This window comes from Athene noctua, chromosome 2 (genome assembly GCF_965140245.1).
Source record: "Athene noctua chromosome 2, bAthNoc1.hap1.1, whole genome shotgun sequence".
Taxonomy (NCBI): domain Eukaryota; kingdom Metazoa; phylum Chordata; class Aves; order Strigiformes; family Strigidae; genus Athene; species Athene noctua.
The window spans coordinates 11,814,901-11,839,237 of NC_134038.1; the positions used below are offsets into that span (position 1 = coordinate 11,814,901).

The following is a 24,337-nucleotide window of genomic DNA, read 5'->3' on the forward strand; positions in this document are numbered from 1 at the left end:
ATTGGTGAAAGCAATCTGCATTGCAAAGGAGGAAAAAATAAAAGAAGAGTCATCCTGAATAAAACATGACACTGAGCATTCACATTTCATTTAAGAAGCCTCACATGTTATCTATCATCAGTAACACAAAGGGGAAGGTCTAAAGTTTGGTTTCTGTTTATTCACCTTGACAATATCCCTTAAAATTTTCTTAAATCACTTAAAATTCAGGTTACATCTTTCCAAGAAAAAAAAAACAAACACACACAACTTTCGGTCTATCTGAAGAAAAGCCCCATCCACAGATCCACTTGCCTATACTGCTCAGCAGAGCTCACCCGACCTGACCTCAGTAGAGCGCAGGCTGGGCACATTCAGGAATTGCCACCCATCGAAGAAACCAATGCCACAAACCAGGGCTGGGAAGAGTTGGCTTTCCAGCACGGGAAACACAGTGCTGAGTCCTGGGATTTTTTTGGGGAAAAAAAACAGCTGTGCAAGCAAAGCCACCCAACAAACTTGCTTGCTGCAAGGCTGATGCAGCCAAGAATAAAATGTCTACTGTCAAGTGATACTGAGCATGTTTGCCAGCATCAAAGCGTTTCCCAATTTTGGATCCCTGCATTTCTATAATCAGAAGCAGTCGAATCACTCAGCTTTATCATCTACAAGTCAACCCCTAAAAGACACTGCACTACACAGCGTTCACTACTTGCACCGAAGAGGGAAGCACTGTGCAGGACATGACCTCAACTCCACTTAAAATCTTCCTTGCACCCAGGGCTGCCTGCCTGCTCTCCACAGGCAGGATTTTCTCACAGGGATGGGGATTGCTCAAATCGAGCCATCACCAATGTATGCACAAACCTGCTCAGCTGCTCAGGCATCCAAAAGCCCTCTGCTATCAGGGCATGGCAGCCCTTGCAGGACCACCACAAACCGGGTCCACATTCCTCAGGAGGAAAAAAACTGGGTTGAAACCAGATGGAAAAGCCCTGGGCTTGCAGCAAGCTGTAAGGCTACTAAAATTAGAGGCAGAAAGGTAACAGCAGGAATGCAGAGCCTGGGCTTGGAGTGCAGACTGCAACCGCCAAGGAAGGAGCATCACCAAACCCAGGGTGCAGGGGAGAAGCACTATAGCCATTCACCCCAACTTTATTCTTCACCAAGAAAGATCTACTCTGTCACGACAGCTGCAATCCAGAGCAGGCAAGAGAAGCCAAAACTGTCAGGTTAAGACTCATTTAGAGAGATGGGAAATGAGAGCAGCTCTGACTCCCTTATTCCTTTTTTTCAAGAATAAAGGGCACAGATGCAGCTACTCCTCAGGCCATGAACTCTCGAGGTGTGCAGAGATGGTAAGAGCCAACTTGCCCTGGTGAGCGGAAGGAGACACTCAGAAGACAAATTGTAAATCAACTTTGAGCAGAAACACGTGGACGAGAAGGTAAAGAATGAAAAGCCAGAATAGGTAAGAAAAGGGGGAAGAACGTAAGAGAAAAGGGAAATATGCCTATGAAAAACACCACAGGCATAAAATGCAAACATGAAGTGGAACAGAAAAAGAGAAACAGAGGGAAACTAGTAGGAGGAAGCAAAGTTAGAGCTAAACAGGCAATGATGCTTTCACACATATGTTTGTGTGTGTATATATATATATATATATAAAATACACATAAAAGTTACTTGGATATATATATACATGCACAAGTAGAAAAACTGTGCCGTGATTTAGCTACACTGTCTTGAATAAAAGCGAAGACTTCACCACCAGCCACTGGCTCTGACAGGTCAGCACAGACAGTCTTCACCTGCACAGGGATGCTTTCTGCACACTTCTTACATCGAGCTGGTTCCTACATTTACCGCTATTCAGAGCTAAAACAACACAGAAGTCATCTAAGAAAATTCACACTACAGCAGCACATTTATGGCCATCACATCTCCATCATGTGCACAGATAGCCACAGATCCTCAGGAGGAATATCAGTGCTATTAGTTAGTGGCGTTACATATAACAACACCAAGAGCTTGAGATACCAAATATGCTGGACATTTAACAAAAATAGAATAGAAAGGCCAGTCTCTGTCCCAGAGACCAAATGACCTAGGGTAAAACCAAGATATAGATAGAAAGCACAAGCAAATAAGACAGGCTGACCAGAGTGGAACAAAAGACATGCCAAAGGAGATACCACCATCTCACCATACATGGCAATCCTGGATGGGCATATCTAACCATCTTGCTTTAGACAGGAAGCCAGGAAGGGGTCAACCACAACAGAGCCTGAGCAAAGACCCACCCATTCCCTGTTCTCCGAAATCCCACTTAAACCACTAATGAATATGGCATAAAGATCCCTCATTACTGAAACAACCAGTAGTAAGTAGTAACCCACATCAGAACTACCACATCCATCAAACCACACAGAGAACAACCCCTAACTAATGTGGCCACAATGTCCATCATGATCTTGACTTCACGATTCCTCTTATGACTGCTGGTTTGTTTAAATATCATATTTTGGGACATACAAAACAGATGGGGACCAAGACTTGTACATGAATTATCTTGGAATCTATGAGCCCGTCCACAAGGTGATAAAGGAGGCAACATAATTAAAGAAAAATATAATTTAACATTTAAAGCATCTGCTAGATTAAAACAGCTTGCTTTGACCTGTTAATACAAAAAGATGCTACGAACCAGTCTTGTGTCTGCAGAAAATTCCTGGTAATAAACCCTAGTTTGAAAGGGGTGAAGAGAGGAAAGGGAGGGCAGAGTTAAGGGTGTCTGGGTACATACCTCACTCTTGCTGTTTCCTAACTTTTTTTATATTCTGAAAAGGCTCAATCACTGCAGGTAACTGGAATTACAGTCAAATGTATTCTCCTCAATGCTTAGTTTAAACACTGCAGCCATCACCAGATTATCTTTCAGGTACTGTATTAAGTGATAAACTAACATCTGATATATATGTTATTTCTCCTCTGTCCTCCAACTCAGTGGTGGAGGGTCTTGCTTTGCTTGTGTGTTCCTCAACTGTTTTTAAACATTATAGAAAACATTGTTATATACTTAGAAAAAGGACCTTCAGTTGAACATACCTTGCACTTGGAGCAGAATATGATGAGGTTTGTGGCGGTCCTTATCTCCTAGAGTTGCCCAGGCCATGTGAAACTGGACCCTCAGAGAGCAGAGCTTCATTTCCTTGCAGAAAGCTGGTATGGTCTTTGGCACAAAGCTTTAAGCAGTATTTCTGCTACCTGAGGTAATACAGGGGGCACCCTAAAAAGAAAACAAAAGACCTCAAAACTTTATCGATACTTCCAACAGAAGCCAGCATAGAAAGAGACCACAAGCTGCCCATGCAGTGGCAGAGATGGGCTGCAGTTTCCTGGACTGGCTGGAGCCTCCTTCACTTTCAGACTCCCTATACAAGTATGATATTGATGTTGTCACGCCAAGACACAATGAATGTCAGTGCCAAGAACAGGACTCTTCCCAGGAAGATGAGGCTGCACCTCCTAATCAGCCAGAGATGAAAAACACCAGAAAAAGAGCTAGAGAAGAGCTTATCACCAGAAGAAATTCAAGAGCGCTCCTAATCCACTAACACAGCTGACCAGCTGAGGATGAGTATCATCAGTCAACAGAGCCAGCATGGCAGTGGCAGACTCTTCAACCCCTTCCTCACGCTCTTCTGCGTTGCTGGAGCTCAGAGAACTCTTCCTCATCAATGAGCTAGCAATGTCCAAGAACTCAGCTCTCTGGCAGCAACTGGGTGCAAAAAGGTTAAACAGAACCATGGATCATCTTCACATCATGGTCACCTGAGCCTGGCTTGCCCAGCCAGGTCACCTACTGCAAGGGAGTGTGGAGCTCCAAGTATGGAGACTGGTGGGAGGAGGCAATGTCATCGCTTCTCCCCTGGTACCAGCCACCCCAAAGGGCTCAGACATGACTTCAAGCTCCTCCTCCTGGCGCCACCGTAGGCTGCTGTTGTGGAGGGAGGTCAGCAGCATCTCTGGGCAGACCTGCTCTGCCAGCCAAACCTCCAGTGAAACTGAAGCTGCATGACCTCAGCCTTAACACTTGTCAACTTCTAATGGGCATTGAAATCCCTTAATATCTTCAAATGAAATATTAATGTTATAAGCAGTATTTCATGGGTCTACAGGCTTTGTCACACCTCAAGGAGGCCTCAAACAGATCTAGCCCAGATTTCAAGACTTTCAAGAGAGCATGGCTCCCAGCATCCCAAGAGCCAGCCCAGTCCCTGATGGTATCTTGTACCTTCATGAGCTTTAGCTGTCGCTCTTCTACCACAATGGAAACAACAGCATTTTTACCTGCTCAGCATCCAGGTTTTCTAAGCAGAACAGAATCCAGGTGTTTGTCAGTGAATACCAGCACTCCTGGTGTTATTAGAAATGATTAAATGTATTAGCAAGACCAACTAACTGTAAGATCTCCCAATCATGACGGATCCGCACAAGTGTCTGCAGGTTGTTTAATCCCTCCTATACTGCCTTGCTCCATGAGGCAGTGTTAGCAGTTAATAACAGAGGGATGTACAGAACTGAAATCCTATGTATTGTAATTTGTCTCACAAAAGTACCCAAGAAAAATACTTCCTGAAGGTTGCTAAAAGAATCCTGAAAAATAAGGTCTTTGTCAAGAGTCTTTTAGGTCTCAAGATTTATAAGGAAGACAGGGACACTGGGTACCAACAGCAGTATACAGGCTACAACCTGTCTCAAAGACAGTTATAACCTGTCTCAAAGATAGTTATATCCAAGTTACCACCTAGTAACCTGTAAACTGTACTTGAAACACTTATCTTTAAAGTTAAAATTACAAAATCAATGCAAAATCCCCTTCCCCTTTTTCCCCTCCATATGAAGAATGGCCATTGAGAGTGCTATGGCAGATGAAAAGCCAGTACTTATATTTACCAGTCACACTAAGCTAGGAGCTAAGGAAGGTCTTATTTCCAGATCTTCAACACTTGCACTTACAATATATAGCTAGTTGGTGAGAAGCTTTCAAAAGCTTTTTTTCCTGTCTAGCTGTGTTGGTTGCAGCCACCAGACCGACCCCTCAAAGATGGCAGCCTACAGAAGTCACTGTTGTTATTTCCAACCATGTCAAGCAGAAGTACTACAAGACCCTCTACCATTTCTGTGAAGCTCTGAGGATCCACTTGCCATCAGGGCTCTACTGTCCTACACTGTGAACAACCGTACAAAAGGCAGTGTCTGCCCTGACATAGTCACAGATGAAAGAGGCAAGAAGAAGAGTGGAAGGGAAGGGAGGAGAAATGGCTTGCCAAGGACAGAGCCCCCAGATCCTACCCATGGCCAAGCACTGGGAATCCCATCGTATCTCCGAGCCACTTCTAACAAGCAGGACTGGTGGGTCTTAATACTAACTACCCAAGAAAACATTTCAGGACAAACTCCTCACTGATTCAGCATCTTGGACAGCAAAAAGAAGCATCTTCCTTCCCCTCTGAACCTCCTCATCTTAATCACATTTATTTACTCATCTTGTGCATTCATGAAAGCTGGGCCTCCTTCCGTCTTGATCCACAAATGGAGACTTGAAACTCAGCTTTTCAATTTTTCCCCATTTACCACAGAAACATGGAAGTCTGAGGTCTCCAGACCAACCTTCCAGTTTGTAAACAAGGCTGATTATCTTCTTCTGTAACATCAAATACGTGTACTTTTTTTGTTAGTATTTTTATATAAGAAAAATTTAGAGCTTTGCCCACCCCACCCCCAAAAGCAAACAGAAAAAACAGGGCCACATGAGAGATACCTGTAAATCAAATAATCCATCAATTCACATGGCAAACATGGCTGTCTAAAACCCCTGAGCACCATCTCAATTTCCTGTGCTGCAGCACGAAGCTCTCAGCCTTTGCTCCCCACATGATCATTTATGGGAAAGTGTATTTCACACTTTCCTACTCTTATGAAGGAGGAAAAAAACAAACCAACCCATTATTATTTAAATAGAGATGGAAACATTACTAAATACTTCCAAAAGAATGTATGGTAGCTTTTTGCTCTGCATGTTAAATTAGAGGTCATTGCACTGATAGGTGTGACTACCTATTTACAACATCAGCTGAAGCATAAAGGGGTTTTGGTACATCACGTCTAGAGACTGCTATAGCATGACTACATTAATGTATAATATAAACTTTATGCCTGCAACACAGCTAATAATAATAATTACAGTGATGACAATGATAATAATAATAATTTTACTGAACTTTAATATTAGCAAAAAGAGACCCATACTAGACTTTTTTTCCATGCAGAAGAGATGTAACGTAAAGGGTTCGAGCACAGCCTGGGCTTTGGCCATTGTTCCACATTCCACATGCTCAGGCATGAGCCTACGGCTGCTGTTTCCATCACATAAACCAGCACACACAACGTCACGTGTACGTCAGCACTATACCACCGCCGGGGACAGTCTTACCCAATCCAACACCAAGTTGCAAGGACACGGCACCTGGCTGAAAGCTGGCCAGGAAAAATCACCTTTCCTAAACCTACACAGGCAGTAATGCTCCAGCCTCTGGCACCGCTCCTTCCTCACACAGCCTGCATGCCCCTTTCACTTGTGCATTCAGGGCTCGCTCCCTATCTGGGCAGGGAACCACACAAGGCAATGCAATGCATTTTACTTTGACTGGGATTTTGCTCATCCAACATTCTCAAGAACAGATGGTTGCAATATGATCAAATCTAGGCCTCAAAATACAAAGTGTTAATCAAGAGTCGCAGGTTGTTGCTTTTTTAAAAAACAAAACAAAACAAGCTAAACTCCTAAACTGGATTTTTCTTCTGCTTTCTAAGTTACTGGCAACAGCCCCCGAGCCCCAGCTGAGATTTATACAGGACCTCCCAGGATGCTGCCCCTGAAGCATCATTGAAAAGATCAAAGTTTCAGTTCTCCTGACTGGAAGGAAAAAAGCGAGGCAAGCAATCTCTTAAATCCAGCTGTTGAGACTTCAGGAAAGGCACAAAGTGTCCTGAAGCCAAAGGCAAGTGGTATATAAGTGAGCAGCAGAGAGGCTGGCCCATGCCTGCTTCTGGACAACTTTGACCCTGTAGGGTTTGCTACCTTGCAAAAATCCCGTGATGCAGAAGAGCTTACAGCAGCACTGATATGATGGCTTCTACCAGTGCAAGGAATCAGGATACTGCATCCACACCAAAGGCATTACCAGTACGACACACCCCTTTAACCAGTTCAATTCCACCAGTAAAGCCAAAGTGCAGACCAGATATCCAACCAGCAGTTATCCAGGGAAGCTGGGCAGCAAAGAAAGAGTGGTCAGAGAAAGCCAGGGAGAAGTGCACTGGACCCTACCAGCTGGATGGAAGGAAGATGATGGTGGGTAGTTAGGAGGACTGGACCAGAGTTTTCCACTTTAAAATCCCTGCACTGGCCTGCTTCAGAGCCTGGGTGTTCCCAGCACAACTCACATCGTGCTGAGGGCCTCAACAAGCTACTTAATGAACCACATGAGAGGATGTGGTCTTGCCTCTCCCACCCACCTCTGCTCCCCACCTGCCCCTAAGGAAGCAGCCTGCACCTCTGGGCACTGCTCTTGCGGTAGGGACTGCAAACAGGGAGAGCCTTTTGGGGCTTCCTTTATGCTTCACTGTCATTTATGCCTATCCCTCAGAGAGGAGCTGGGTTCTGGGCCTAGACAAGCCCCTGGCTTGTAGGTGAGAACCCCAGTGATGCCACTCTCTCCCCTCGGGAAGCTCTCGAAGTCCTGCAGCTCTTGGCCATGCACATGTTTCGGCACTGGATATTCCTGACCGAGGCATGCAGAAGAGGTGACAAAACAACTGTCTTCCAAAACATCTCATGGCAATGACACCCTCCCATGCACACACACAGTCCTTCCACAGCTCTGGGCTCCTCATGCCCCATCTCAGCTCAGCCCATTCTCCAGCAGTGCAGGTCAGCTCCCAAGGCCCACACAAACCCAACCTCATAGCAGGGAGCATGGCTAAAGCTCCCCTCTCCCGTCAAGGGACTTTCTAGTGAGCTGATTTGCAGGAACCTACACAGTAACACTTATATAAAACTACTGATTTTTCTGACTCAGGCTTTAAGGCAGTGTGCTGGGTTTGCGTGGAAGGTTTTTTGGTAGTGAAAGACGGGGCTACAGTGGTGCCCCTTGTTAGAAGCTTTTGGAAGCTCCCACAGCTCCAAGTCAGACCCACCTCTAGCAAGGCTGAGGCAATTAGCAATGGTGGCTGCGCCTCTGCGATAACGTATTTAAGAAGGGGAACCTGGGAGGACATTGGGACTTGTGAAGAGGAATGATGAGAAGGACACCTATGCAAGCACCACCGTCAGTGGAAGGAAGGAGGAGGAAGGTAGGGAGGTGCACTGGAGCAGAGACCCCCTGTATCCCATGGTGAGACAGCAAGGCCACCCCCCCCACCACCATGGAGGCCACCAGAGGAGCAGAGATTCACCTGCAGCCTGTGAAGGACTCCAGGATTCTGTGGAAAGAAGCAGCCCCCGCTGCTGTAGTTCAGCACTGGGAGGACTGCAACACATGGAGGTGACCCATGCCAGAGCAGTTCAGGAATGTCTGCATCCCATGGGAAGAACTCACAACAGAGAAAGTTCATGGACGACTGTCTCCTGTGAGAGCAAGGGAAAAATGCACATCCAAGAAGAAAGGAGCAGTGGAATCCCCCATTCCCCACCCCTGCAGGGAGGAGGTAGAGGTATCAGGAACAAAACTGAACTCAGGAAGAACAGAGGCGGGAGAGGTGTTTTTAAGATGTCGTAACACTTCTCACTGTCCCACTCTGTCCATTAAATATCAGTTTTGTTAGCGTTTGAATTAATGTGATGTTCTTTTCCTTCCTCTAACGAGTTATCTTTTGCCTGTGACCATAATGGGTGAGCCACCCCCCCCCCCCCCCACCACCACCACCCCCCCGCCACCCCCATCCTTATCTTGATTCCTGAGCCTTTTGCTTCATTTTCTCCTTCCCAGTGCTTGGGGAAAAGGGGGGAGAGAAGGGCTGCATGGTGCTCAGTTGCCCTCCAGGCTCAAACTACAATAGACAGACATGACTGAGAGAAAGAATCTTCCCCTTCTCTCGGCAGTTTCTTCCAGTGGCTAATCACCCTTGCCATTGAAGACCTGTGCCATCATTTCTAATTTGAATTATCTACCAGGCATTGGTACTAGCTCTGCCTGTCACTGCTGCATTCAAGAGCCCAGTACTGCCTGATGTGTTATACCAGCACACTTTTCCTTTGAGGCGATGGGGGATGCAACCGTAGTATCTGCTGAGAAATATAAGGTATCGATAGCATGAAGATGTGACAGCACAGGCATCAGAGTGGGTGGGACAAACCTGCCTGGAAACCCTGGATGATGATCAATCAGCCCCTGATTTGCAGGATACAAATCCACACTGATAGTCACATCCATACCTTGAATTCACATAAGGAATCATACCATCAAAGATGCATTAACAGGCTTTTAGATCACACAGGTCTGGATGCTTGCGAACCATCCAGACTGCTCCGTACGCCTGGCTGGTCCCGGTGTTTGTGTCACCCTGCAGACTGCTGTCGCTGACTGAGCGGAGCTCACGCACCAGGTAACCATCTTGCTGCTTCTCATCTGTCACCCTTCGAGCAACGGGAAAAAAGCACCACCAGCAAGCCTTGTACTAAACAACCTCTGGCATCTGCCAGAGAGAGAACTGAAGAAAGACTCAGGAACACTGCTTTATCGCAACACTAGTAACTCCAAAAAAATGCTGTCCTTCACTGAACTGTGCCAACAAGCAAATGGCAGGCACGGCATCTCTAGGTACAAATAAATCCTGTGCAGATGTACAGTGGTATTGCTTGCCAGGGCACTAAGCACTTTGCTACATAAGATGAAGGACCAGTTCAGGAACAGATGCAGCTGTGATGAGGCAAAACGTGCCCTATATGAAGTGCTAATAGGTGCAAGAGACAGATTATGTCTTTATTCCCACCTCACTCTTCATAAATCTCGCCAGGAACTATGCAGGTGTTCAGTACTAAAGCCACCAGCCAGCGAGGAGACAGAAAATAACACACCATGCTTCAAAATAAGATCTGTATCACCTTGCGGCAAACAGGCAAAAGCTTCCTGACCAGGTATGCACCTTCCTCTCCGCTAGTTCAGTTTGCAGCCCTGCACCCTATCTGGCTCACAAAGCATGACCTCTGATCACACCACCATCCCCTTGGCCAGCAGCAGGGAGTCGGGGCAATGTGCCGGCCACCTCGGCCTCTCTACCAGTAATGCCCTGATCAGCACAGAGGCTCCCCTGAGGCTCTGACAGACCCACTTCCATTCCTTAACTGATGTATATACAGCTGCAGTGCACTGCTCCAAGCTGCAGGGCACCACACCACGGGTTCCTGACACCAGCCTTTGCTAAATTCATATACTGGAAGCAAAAGACTAACCCCCAGTATTCCTGCAAACAGCAGAAACACCTCCCAGGTCACAAAAACCAGCATTTCCCCTGCCCATGGCCTGCCGGTGCTGTTGTCTGCATAACCGATGGGAAAAAAAAAAAAAAATCTATTTTTTTAATAAGGTGTCATACTTGTAAGCCCTACCTTGCAATTCATAGCAGAGCTGCAACTGTAATTACAGAGAAAGCCTGAAGAAAGAGGCCTGTAGAAAAAGAGTGATGCTGTAATAACCCACTAAGTATCTTCAACTAAAAGGTGACAAATGAACACAAGATGCACCGACATCTTAAAAGCATATAGATATACAATTTTTTCTCCCCTAGCCTTGCTCCACATCATCACTATGGGTCGCTTCCCCTGCCAGTAATTCCTTGTATAAAAGTTAGCAAAATACATACAGCCAGGAAGCACAAGCTGTCTTTGTAAAGCATTCTGATTAAAAACAGGAAGATATGGCTTGAATCTTGCAAAGAATTAAGCATAAACTCCAAATTTAGCTGATTAAGTTCTTAATTAAACCAAAACATAAGCTTTGGTTCAGCAGGGGCAGAGAGCACACGGTGACTGCAGAGCTGCACACACGCGCTGCGCAGTCAGGAGACACAACTCGCCATCGTCTCTGAAAGCCGTTAGCTCCCACCGAAGTTATATTCCATGCATGCACATTCACCCAGGGAGCCAATGTTCCACTTTACAAACTAATTCAAATACACAAATTCGTTTCTGCAACAGATGGGCCTTTCAGCAGTGGCAGGCCTAAACCCTTCCTTATTTTCGCTATTGCAGAATAGCTGACGTGTGGACATCAGGGTGCAGATGCGAAGGGTGCAGAATCCTTCAGGCTTTGCAGAGGCAGAGAGCTGGGCACTGCTCTCGCTGCTCCCGTGCTGTCAGACGAGCACAGTCCCTCTCCCAGGGATGCTAGACACACAGATGTACAGTATATTTTACTCTTCACAGGTACAGAGGCATTCCCATTGGCTGATAAACTGCACCTGTACAACTGATTACCCTAATAGAGCTTAAAATACAGAAGGGCACAGTGAGATCCATCAGAATTATAACAATGCTAAGCTAGCTGTAAGCCAGACTCATGATTTAATGCTATGAGAGACAGAAAAGAGAGAGGAAAAAAAATAAAGTTAGAGGTGAATTTTTAAAATAATGCAATGTATATATAAGATCGCTTGAAACTCCCTGGGGTGTGAACTGGCATTTATGAGCGATATGCAGCACCTAGCACAAAAGAGCATCTGAGTGGTCCACGTGCTTAGAAAACACACATATTTATTAAATAATTTTTAAAATCACAATAGAAAGGAAACGGGATGTTTCTGAGACAGGACCAAGTATCCGACTGTATCCTTATCTCTTACAGTGATGTCAACACTTCAGAGCTAGGTTTTTTTAATATCCTCGTATTTTACAACATACAAGTGCTCTTACGATAATCCAGGCCAGTTGGCACAAACTGACATTAGTGAGATTGTACTTCTGCTCGATTAAAAAATAAATGCTCCCATTTCATATGAACCATAACTTGTACATAATATATTGTGCTCTTCGCAGTCAGCAATAGCTAATACATTCTAACATACCCCCAGAAAAGCTCTTTTGTTCCAAATCAATTACTTAAACAATGTCTACTTTTTAACATATTGGGAAAAAGGAACTAGCGTGGGGTTCACGACTCACTGTGTCTGACCAGATACGTGGACAGGCAAACATGTCTAAACTTGTCAACACGAATGCGATTAAAAAGATCTCACTGAAGGCCTCCAGCATCTTCCAGATAAAATTATCAGTTCTGCTGGGATTTCATCGCACAGTATTTTAAGATGCAGCAACCAACAGTCTGAAAGATCGAGACCGGAGTCCTAAAGCACCCTGTCAATGAAAACATTTCAATATTATATATATATATAAATATAAAATGCGGCCTATTCAAGTTGTACTTGAAAACTCCACAGCTCTTTAAGGAAAATACGGCCTAAAAAGCCCTTTGTAAAAAATGGCCTTTGGAGCCTCTGAAGAATCTTCCCTTTTTATTCCTCAGGCCCTCGTGCTACCCAGATTAAAACTAGATTGCCCATATTAACGACGGACCGAGCAAAACAGTTCAGCTCTGCAGATTAAAAGCTTAATTCACCCCGCAAACCGCCCGCAGGCAGCAGCAGGCCTGCTCCGCACGCACCTCCGCGCCCCGGCCTGCGCACAGCGCGCATCTTCCGCGCAGTTGCTGAGGACGCAACCAACCACCCACCGCCCCGAGCCGGGGGGAACCCCACCATCACCCCCCCCCCCTGCCCCGAGATACCCCCCGAGCCAAGGGGGGGGTTCATCCATGTCCCCCCGCCGGGGCGGCGGAGGAGCCGGGTGGTGGGGGAGGGCTGCGCGGGGGATGGGCGCACCCAGCCGTGTCATTCCGGCGCAAAGCCGGTCCCCAAACACCGCCGGCCCTTATCGCGGCCATTTATTTACGTTGGGAGGCATCCCGAGCCCTTCGCCTCCCCATCCGCACGGATTTCGGCTCGCAATTGCTATTTTTAGCCCACCGTCCAGCCAGCGCTTTTAAAAATAAATAAATAAATAAATAAAATGAAATGCAATTTCCCCCCCCCCCCGCCCCCCCTTCCATCTGCACGAGCCCCCGCGCCTAAGCTGTAAACTCCGCCGCGACCTACAAGCCCCACCGGGGAGACACAGATAATAAATCAAGGGGGTGAGGAGAGAGAAAGAAAAAAAAAAGAGGGTGGAAATCAGAAGAATAAATAAAATAAAAGGAAGCCCACAAACACGCAACCAACCTCCCCTCGCCCCACCGCCGTCAACTGCAGCCCCGGTACTCACCGCGCCCCCCCGTCCGCGGGAAGGGGTCCGGCGGGGCGCGGGCGGGCGCGGAGCGGCGCGGGCCCCGCTGCCCATGTGCTCGCCGGAGCACGCGCTCGCCTCAATGGAACGTTGTGCTGGCGAGCGGCTCCGTGACGTCACCGCCCCCCGCCGCCGGCGGCCGCAGCCCGGGGCAGCGCGCGGCGCCCGCCCCCGCGCTCCTGCCCCGCGCGGCCCCGCGGCCCCGCCCCGCGCCCCCCGAAACCCTACACCACAAAGGCGGAAAGAACGGCCCGCGCGGGCGCCGGGGGCGCGCCGCAGGTGCGGAGGCTGCCGGCGCCGAGGCGCGCAGCGTGCGCGGGCAGGCTGCGGGGCCCCGTCCCGTGCGCGGTGGCCCGCTCCTCCCGGCACACGCCGCGGAAGAACGGGATCAGCTTCCTGCCCGACGAATGGGGGAATCTGGGAGCGGAGCCTGCGCTGCTTGTCCCCCGCAGCCTTTAACGCGAAAAGGTGCCTCCGGTCCCGTCTGTCCCGAACGCCGCGAGTTTGCTTGCTAATGGAAACCGTAGATTGAAATAAACACCCCGTTGTCCCCGGGTGCAAGTGCTGAAATGCCACGGGTGTCTCCAAACCATCACAGGAGAGAAGGATACAAGCATCCCACATACAAGTAAAGAAAGTAGCTTCGCGGTCGTCTAAGTGCTGGAAAAAACAACATCAAAAATACAGACCAGGCTGCAGATCGGTGAAACACTAAAACAAAAGCAAATCTCCTGTATATGGACAAAACAAGCTTTATTTTCCTTTTTTTTAAAAAAAAAAAAATAAAAAATTAAAAAAAAAAAGTATCCTCCCCGATTCCAGGCTGGAACAGAAATGAAGCAGAAGCTTCGATGCCATGTGATTTTTTTTCCCTCGTACTATTTTTGCTTCTTTCCAGGAGGGAACCTGAAATCCTGCTGTGCCGACACCTCTGCAACAGCGCGGTGTCTTTGCTGCGGTGTGTACAACCTGAATACCTGTTAGCGCCAGCATGAGTTGTGGTGCCTGGTCTGGGAGCTGCCTTTGCCACGTAAGACTAATCAGCCTCCGCATAGGGTAAGTCTAGATCCAGCACAGTGAGATTTGAAAAGCAATATTGAAAATGTGGATAGCACATGCTGTTTCATTCAATTAGTAAATACTCTCCCAACTCCCCTACAATGCTTTGAATATTGCAATAAGAAGTTGATCTGCAAGAACAACCCAGTCATTACAGGAGAAGCAAATGCCAGTGCAAAAGGTATAAGATAATGCTGTAAAATGTGGCTTGAGCCAAACTGCAATTCTGCGGTGCTGCAGTTTGAGCAAGATACAACACTGGGTTGGACAAAGAGGCTTTGCATGTTCGCAGAAAGGGAGACGAGAGCCCTCCTGATCAGGCAGATTGAAGGTCTTTGTGCCACACGCGCTTCAGAAACCTGCTGCCGCACAAGAGGGCTGGAGGAGATCGCTTCAGGCTGTACTCCTCCAGCTGGATGGGGACCAATCCTAAATAAATGACCTCTTGAGCTCAGTGAACTTGGGAGAAAGACCAAAATCTACAGTTATTCGTGAGACCAAGGACCATTTTATCAGCTGAAAATAACACAAGTGCTGGAACAGCCTGAACTATTTTTTTCTCCAAGCCCGTTCCTGCTCCAGAGTTTGGGAGAAGTGGTGGCATAAAGCTATTACTCTGGCTCCGCATGGGTATTGCCCTTAAATGGGGCCCCGATGGCTCTTTCACAACTCCTGGCTGCCAGAGCAGGAGAGAAATATGTATCAAATAGCCCTGAAAATTGAGTTTTCATTCCTTTCTCCTTAGGACTCCTTTCCTTCCTTGGCAAAACACACGGAATCTGCTATTAAACATCAGATCAAATTAATACTGTTTTTCCCAACATCACAGACTTGCCTATGTGTTACCAGCACCAGCAGCACAGCCGTGAACACAGCTCTGTGTGCCGTGATGAGAGACAGTTATCTCCATGTACAATTCCCAGCATAAGGAAGCCAGGAAAACATAATGAGAAAAGAGAGTGAAAGCATTTATCAGCCTGTTTACACACAGGGAAGTCAGACTACAATCACACGAGCTTATCCAGGACCTCTGCAACCTGTGGCAGAAGGATATGCTGCTCCCATCCACCATGAAGCAGCCCTGGGGTTTGGAAGTCAAGTTCCAGACCTCATAAAAATACACAAGCCATCCTTTATACTGTACCCCTTTCCAGGGGGTGGCAGGGGGGTGGTAGGTGACCACCAAGCATTTCCCCGGCAACAGCATGGCTAGAAGCTCAGCAGTCATGGGGGTCCCACCATATTCATCACACCCAGGATCTCTCACTGCAGGAGCTAACACAAAGATCCCCTTTCCACAGGGTTGTAGAGTATGTCCTGTGTTTGTATTGCTCAGCACTGCAGCCTTTCTAGTGGTTGTACTCTAAAAATCATCTGGTATTACGGCCTGAGTATACTCAGTCCATATCAATAAAGCACTTGTGTATAAACATCTTTATGACAGCTTAGCACAATTACGCGAGGCAATTGCATTGCTCTAAGTTCACCCCTGCAAGTCAAACACTGCAAAGTCAAGGCCAAATGACGCAGAGCGCTCTTTCGAGGCCAAAAGAAGATCTGAGGCAAAGATCAGGGGTCAGGCTGTAACAAGGCTGTGCCAGCTGAATGCTTCTGCCCTCCAGCACTCTGTTATTGCTCTCCGTCTGTGGCCCCACCAGCTTTGCCAGCTGCAGGGATCACACAAGTGCTTCTTAATCCGTGTCAGGCAAAGCTGGCCAAGTTAGGTGAAACACCAGTGGAGCCAACAAGAGCTGTGACGTGCTCCCTGCGGTTATCACAGCGCGGAGGTGACAGTCTCCAGGTGGTGACCATAGGCAGCTGGAAAGTGAAGTGTCCTCAGCCAGGGCAAGTAGGTGCAGCGAAGGCTGGGATAAATCACTGCACATCCCCCTCCAAACGTGGGTTATGGAGAAGCAGAGCAGAAAAAGCAGCTGAGAATGTGTAATCATAGCAATAATTATACCTTCCCTCATCCAGGGATTAAGTTTGTTCCAGGTTAATTCTAGAACTGTCCAAAAACCCAAGTCATCTCAGATGCTGAGAAGAAAGGGCTGGGTCATTGCATCTCCTCCTCTCCTACTAGAAGCCATCATTTCACATCAGCCTGACCATAAAGGCATCGAGGCGAGCATCAGTGTCTTGTCCTCACTTCACCTTCCTGGATATTATCTTGGAACTTTTTTTCTCTGAAGTTTAGAAACCACCTAATTTCCATCCAGAATGTATTCAAAGCCAGTGTACACCCATTTGTTCTGCAGCAGGTGTTACGATTTGACACAACTGGCTTTTCTCCTCACCCTTACACACACCTCCCTGCTGTATTTACCAATACCATGTTCATTTTGTGATGAAATAAAGGTATAAAACAATGGTGCTTAACATAATTTATTTCTCTTCCCCAGGCTTTTAATTTAAGGACTTGAATTAATCTAATGAAAATGCATACCTGTCCCCAGACAGTGATCCATCTCAAGGTGACGGTGACTCACCTGTGATTTTGGTAGGGACAAAGCTCTAAGAGCCAGGAGCGGGTGGCAGGAATAGAGCAGGAACAAACACTGGAAACTTTCTGAAGCTGCTGGAAAGACTTCCACTGCCTTCTGTGTTGAATGGAAGAGGAAGAATAGAGAGAGGGAAGGTGTTAGAGTAGTACGGTGGCTACTCAGGTGTATAAGAAATGTCCTCATTGAGAGTTGTGGGAGCAAATTACACCATCGTCAACGCCAGTTTCACTCCCCAGAATTTATGTCATTTTCTTCCAATATAATTATGTTGCTAAATTTTTGCCCGTCCTTTTCTTCTTCATACAGATTATCCATAAATGCAGGCTGGTGCCTTTCCTGACGACTGTATTAAGCACAGAGACAGGATAAAGGAAACAGAAATGATCCATTTTGTAACACAGCTATGTTAATGAAGCTGGATTCAGTTTTGCTAGAGCCCCAAAACTATATGATTCATCTTTCTCTGAAAGACTGTAGGGAAGATGCTTGGCAAATAATTGGGAACATCTTCTAAGGAGTGGGAGTTTTCTTAAGGCTCTCATTCAGGGTTGCTTAACTGTGAATCCAGAGCAGAGAAAGAGGTTATGCAGGGTTGATATGAAGCAGGGAAATAACAGACTTGTCACTGATGGCCCAACTATGGGACCATGTGACTCAGATGCTCCATATACTCCCCAAATTTGTGGAATAGCAAAAGGAAATGAAATAGGACATTTTAAAGTTATGCCTTTCTGAGTGTGCAGACTGAACTAGTAGGGCAGAGAGGTGCAGAAACTCCATTTGAGATTATGGTGAGTTAAGACGATTAGCTTGAATGCGATTTAAGAAACAAGAAAGCAGTGGAATAAAGTGAAACCAAGTGTCTGCATTACTAAATCTATGATGGACTGACAGGATGGAAAGTAGATCCAGAGAGGGCTATGCTTGAGTTTGGGGGAGAGTTCACAAACCTGGGAGCTGGAGGTTTAGCATCAGTAGTGAAAAAACAAATGTTGTGAGCAAAAGAAGACAGAATTCAAGCACCCTCCGGGTCCCAGACAGATTTCCCAAGGAAGCCCCTGAGAAAGGGACTGACCAAGTCCTTGGAGACAAGTTTGTTTGTTTTGTGTGAAGGTTGAAAGATCGCTACAGAAGTTGCAAGCCTGGGAGAAGAAGTGGAAAGTGAGGCTGTCAGCCAGGATAGAAAACCCAGGACATGAAGACATGGTCAGATGAGAGGTAAGAGTAGTAGTCTGGTCACAGGAGACAGCGCAAGGCCACTGAAGCCAATGCCAATAGGGAGATGTCCCACACTAAGAATGGCACACCGAGGGGTCATCCACCAGGACATGCTCAGCTTGAGAAGTGACTGGAGGTACCCAGCTGTGGGCATGCAGAGATCCAAGGTACATTGGTTTGGGTTCCGAGAGCCCTGTGAAGAGAGGAGGAGACCAGGAGAGCCCTGTGCACCCGGCAGTGCCCACATGAGGACTATATGTCTTAACAGCAGCAGAAGACACACTAAGCAGGTAAAACACCACCCACCTTTGGAGAGCTTCGTGGCTGCTTTCCTGTTTCTGAAGTGTTCGGCTCCTGGGAAAACAGCAGGGGCCCTGCCCTTCTCACTAAAAGATCCCGTTGCTGCAAAGAGGAAACTGTTTAACTTGTCGGTTATTCTTTGGCACCCGTGATTATGTTAGACATTATAAACAGGTTGGACCAGCCAAGCTGGCATACAACACTGTGGTATCCCCAGGGTCCTTCCCGTTTTGTTTACTTTCTTTTTTTAGCCTTTACGCTAATCTCTCCATCTATAACAAATAAACAACGTTCATGTGAGCGATTTTCAAGGGAGAGTGACACTGGAAGCCCATGAAATGTCATGACAGGCGTGTTGACACAGTTAAGGTGTGACTTGTGCTCGGGGGCAACACACAGTGCTCCTCCAGCAGCAGGATGGGAGCAGGGGCCGGTGTGAAACCCACGCTGGAGCTGGTGTCCCTCTCCTCCTACACCCAGTTGCTGTCTACGCACTCATGTTTAAAGTTTAACCTTTCCAAAGTGCTTCTTTATGGACGTTGCCCGCAGTGCCTGTGTGAGCGCAGCCATGAGGCAGGCATTGGGGCTGGGTCCTCTGGGGGCTCAGGCTGGCTGGGTTGTGGCTGCAGGGCTGGGATCTCCCTAGGAGGCAGTTGGGAGACTTGTGTTCTTTTTAGCACAGCTGGTGACAGTGGCACCACTGCCCACATTTCATAGAACGATCCAGCACCTCCCTAAGAAGTGGGAGACCTGGTTCAACACCCTCCTTTGCATCTCTTTGCCACCCAGACAGTGGCTGCACCCTGGGTGTAATGAGCCATCTCAGCCTTTGTCCTGTGCTGGCCTCTTTCTTCCCATCTCCCGTGTCAGAGGTAAAGGCGTTCACTGGAGCAGGACACTGTCCTGGGAGTTGGAAGCCCATTTCATAGCCACGATGCTGCTGCTCCTATGCTACATTCCCTATGCTATATTCCCTGGGATGGGAATATGAATATAGGCAAACTGGTTAACAGCTGCTAAATAAACTCCACAGGCACTGTAGGAAAGACCTATGGGGGGAGGGAGAAGTATCTGGTGTGGATATCTGTCATAAGCTGCTCACTGGCTCACTGGTTTAGTCCCAGAGTCCCATTTAAGCCCTGACCTCACGATGGACACCTATGTAGCTGGTATCCTCGCTGTACTAAGAAGAGATCTAATCAATTGCATATTACAGGCAAAAATTGAAATCAGAGCAGCCACAGTACTCACAAAGGTAGATAAGCAGTAGGCTGTGCCCCCTCCACATCTCAAATGATGATAATTAATTTTGTGTTGTGCCATGGAAGGAGAAGAAATGGAAACAGTTTAGAAGTAGTAGGGATCAATGAAGTATTATAACACCCCCAAGATGAATATATATGCTATATCCAAGTTCACAGATACATAAACTGAGGTGCAGATATGTAAAATATCTTGCCTGTGGCCATACAGGGAGCACACATTGACTTCTGGCTGGTGTAACTGGGAGGCACTGGAGTCTCGGCTCCCAGGCTCTCATTCTCAGCATAGGGTGACAGACAGGGTAGGCTGAGCGAGTGGGGTAACCATGGCTAACATCTCCGCAGTATCATGATTCACAACCCTTCATCACTGTTAAACAAATCAAAAATGAAATTACACGTAAAGAGATGGGAACTACAGAGCCTAAAAAATGCAAACATGTTCTTCCCCATCAAATCTAATTAGATTTGCCAAAATCAGTGTGCATTGATCTGTGATTCAAACAGTATGCTGATAACAAATTTTCATGATAGACATGGTTATGAAGCTACTTGACTAGACTGTGAATTAGCCCCTTCAACAGCAGCTCTCAGCGCATTTTCTCAGCGTGCTCTTCCACAGATAGTTTTTAATCCCCAAATCAACAGGCGATCCCATTGTTTAAGGTTTGCCAGGCTGTCTGCTGAGCGTCCAGCAGAGAAGCGAGGCAGGTGGCATATTTGTGTTGACTATCAATCTTCGTTAAAATCAACACACCGTTTTTAGCCACCCATCTAAGCAAACAGTAATATGTGCTGGGAAAAGACCTTTCCACTACTAGGCAGAGCACCTTAGTTTATTGTCATGCTGCATAGCTTCACCTCAGCAATGATGGGTAGAGAAGGTATGTGTTATATGAAAAGCATTGCATAAATAGACTATCTCTCCAGAAAACCAGCACCATACAGATGCTGTGTGCTGTTACATGCCTTCCTGCCAGTGTCCAGTCTCTGCCCTCAGAGTTTGGGGATGTTATTTTTTTTTTCCTACCTCATGACAGTGAAGCCATGCCCATCTGTTTGGATGGTTTGTCTTATAGCCAAATGATCCCAACAGATACAAGTGAAGGAAAGTAAGAAAATGAAGGCAGAGCAGGTAAATTTTAAAGAGGTCAAAGCAAAACCTTGATGTGCCAGGAGAGACCGAAGGACAGGATTTTCCATTTGTGCTCAGTTTCAGCTGAGCTTTGCATCCACTGACATCTGAGAGCTTCTGAAAACGTGCCTCGCCAGGGAGCCAGAGTGCATCAGAGTTTAAAGTTACCCTGAAAAAAAATGGCAGAGGGCAGGCACTGCACTTGTATCTGTCTGTACCCCAGGTTTATCCTTTCTCTGCTATCTTTTCAGCCAGAAATCGTTACAGCTTCAAGAGAGGAAAACCGCAGCAGTTTTTTTGCCTGATCTTTAAAAGCAATGAGCATCCCCAACCATGCTCGGAGACAACTATGGGACCTGCTCAGCAGCTCTGAAAATTGGCATACTCTGCGTTAAATCATGTGTAACAATAAGACCCACCCTGCAAAGCAATCATGACCAGGATGTTGATCACTGAGCACTGGCACAGGGAGGTTGTGGAATCTCCGTCCTTGGAGATATTCAGAAGCCATGCTCATAGTCAAAAGGTCGTGGTCCTGGGTAGCCTGTTCAAGGTGGCCCTGCTTGAGCAGGGGGGTGGACCAGATGATCTCCAGAGGCCCCTTCCAACCTCAACCCACCTGTGAGTCTGTGATGAAGGGGATGAGGGTATCCAGCATGCCAGCTGTTCCACCATGGTCCACTGTCAGCAGGAGGTAGCTCAGTATAGAGATAAATCACCAGCCGTTTACTGAGGGAACCAAAAAGCTGGATCATGTATGGCACAGGGGATATTACTGTGTAACTCCAGAGCCTAACGCCTCAGCATTTTCAAGAGCTCATCACAGGATTTACACATTTTTAAAAATCCAATGAATTAGAGTAGTGTAGTATGGGCATAGTCATGCTAATATGAATTTTTTCCACCTAGGCAGAGATTATACTAGAATAAGTATTTTTGTTCCAGTGGTATGGGATGGACTGAGGGCCAGTGAGGCGTGCCGGTACAAGTCCCACAAGTCTGCACCATGACCTCTGGGCTTCTCTCGCCCTGACCCAGCTGCAATACCTGTCCTCTTTACTGGGTCCCTTCTTCACACCAGCTGAGCCACAGTCACACTAAGGCCAAGGAGAAGAGGGAACAACTTCTCTATACTGAGACGATGCTATTAACTGTACATATGGCAACAGCATGGAATTTTTGTGTGGCTAAGAAAAAAAAAAAAAAGAAGAGTCATCAGCTGAGCTCATTTCATAAACCAAAGTAAATGGAACAACAGCACAGATGGATTATATACTTTTCAACCTAAACTGCCTGCTGCAGTCTGTGGGTTACTGCATTTTCCCACCCCCACCAGAACTGTACACCCAAGGATGTTACCAGAAGAAACCCCCCAGCAGAGACAATGCACGTCCTGAAATTAGCTACAACTGGAACGGGCCATAAAACTTTATGAAATCCTGTCTGCCCTTCAGTTTTAAATTGGATTTGGCTGAACTGGTTTTAAAGCTGCCTGCAGAGCCAGGACAGGCCAGCAGGATCACCTCGAGAGGCAGACGGTAGAAAATCAGCTCCTTGTGCCTACGTTAATCAGAGCAGTGCCCCCTCTACCAGGGAGGGTGGAGTGCTTTGCCTGATAAAAGGCTGAGCTCAGCAGACATTTAAAAGAAGGTTGTTAGTAAAGATCAAAAGGTAGGAATGGGAGATAGAGCTGCAACATTTGCAAAGTTACCAAAGCCTTCCAGTGAGAATGAGGAGATAGATGCTGTGATGCTAAATGAATGGGGCAATCTGGATGATGATATCAGAATTAAATTAATTAAGAGAAGATTAAAGAAGATTGCAAAATTAAGGTTGTAATCCTGGCCCTGCTGGAGACAGTAAGTGTTTTGTGGTTTGTGTGGTACTTTGTGAAGAGGCCGAGATTTTGAGATTTTGCTCCCAATGCACACCAAGACAAAGGAAGGTATGAACTGAGAGCTAATTTAGACAGACCCAATTAAATTACTGAGTAAATAAGTTGTGGTGGCCTCATGGTCACAAAATTGAAAACATGCATGGCTGGAGCACCCAGCAAGATCAATATGATTCCTATCAACAACATTATCACTGATCTGTACACTATGGGGTGCTCATGATGATTTTAGAGCGGCTGCAGTAGGATACCAGATTTGCCATAACGTCTGGCAGGACAGAGCTTTCTATTCAAAGCGTTTTAAAGAGATTTGAACCGACAAAGTGAGTTCACACTGGATCAGCACTTTGCATCGTCTGGATGTGGTGTGTCTGTTCTAGGAGCCAGCAGTCTTCGGTGGGATTTACTGTTCCTCCGAGCAAGCTCCCCGAGGGCCAGCAACAGGCACATTTACAGAGTAACTTCATGGAAACATCAACTGAGCTTAAAATCTTCTGGCATGTAGCATTCCCAAACAGGAGTGCATGACATTAATGAGAATTTGGCCACTGATTTCAAGAAAAAGTAGTCTCAAAATGAGTTGGATGGGGGAACTCCCATGACCAGGCAACACGGTGCAGTTGCACAGACCTCCGTGGCAGTCACCTTGTCGACCAGATATTTTGCTCCAGCTTCTAAGCAGGTCATAAATATCTGGTGATTTTTTGGGCCCTGAAGCTCCATTAATGCTTTTGTAGTGTGTGTTCACTGGTTTGGGTGTCACACTTGGGTCTCCGTTTTAAGGCAGCATGCTGAAATGAATGGGGAAGGGGTGGATTCGTTTTAATCAAGCGTCAAAAATTAAATTTTGAATAAAAGTACAGATGCTGATGAATACTTTTGTCCCTGTAAAACATGGGAAAATGCTGTATTGTTCCATAAGGGCAGGAGACTCATTTTTTTCTCTTTCACAAATGCAAAAGGAGGAAAGTGTTTTTCAGTAAGAATTCAATTTTACAGGGAGGGAATAATATGTTACATAGCTGAATCACTTTCATGTCAATTTTATTTTGCAATCACTTCATAAGATATTCATATAGCCTTTTACATTCTCTCAAAGTGTAAAAGTCTAGGCACAATACAATATTATCTTACTCTTTACCATAATGATGAACGATAACACATAATAAGATTTTACTTTTGCCCAAAGAAAAATCTGCTTTACCCCAGATGAGAGGAATTTTGCAGATCAAATTAATATTACGAAACAGTACAATTTATCAAAATAATATGTCTTTTCTTGTCTGAATCCATTGTGAATCATAATGTCTGCAGCAAATTCATGGTGAACTATTAGTCTGATTGATTTTTTTGTAAAATCTCTGTCTATGAAAATACTTGGTTGATAAAAGTAAAAAGAAAAACCTCCTTTTCCCTCTCTTGTCCATCGCATTTATACAATATAAAAAGTCTAACATTTGAAAGCTAGGTTGCAAATGTTATATGGTGGTGATGTTTACTGTTGAAAACCCAGCCCAGTCCAAGGCAAAATTATCTTTTTTCAGGTTCATCAAAAACTAACAGGTGACATTTGATTTCTCTCCG

The 24,337-nt window shown here is 46.3% G+C and overlaps 1 long non-coding RNA gene across 6 annotated transcripts in view; it reads right to left on the bottom strand.

Annotated features, from left to right (window-relative positions):
- Window positions 1-13,476, bottom strand: part of LOC141957265 (uncharacterized) — a 78,619-nt gene extending 65,143 nt beyond the window's left edge. For 5 of the 6 annotated variants that reach the window (XR_012633092.1, XR_012633095.1, XR_012633093.1 and 2 more), the window contains exons 1-2: window positions 13,361-13,476; window positions 3,088-3,268 (exon numbers count right to left, since the gene is read on the bottom strand). This is a non-coding gene — a long non-coding RNA (uncharacterized LOC141957265). The remainder of the gene's footprint in view (window positions 1-3,087; window positions 3,269-13,360) is intronic. The other variant, XR_012633096.1, reaches the window with a different exon arrangement.
- Window positions 13,477-24,337: the final 10,861 nt, after the last annotated feature.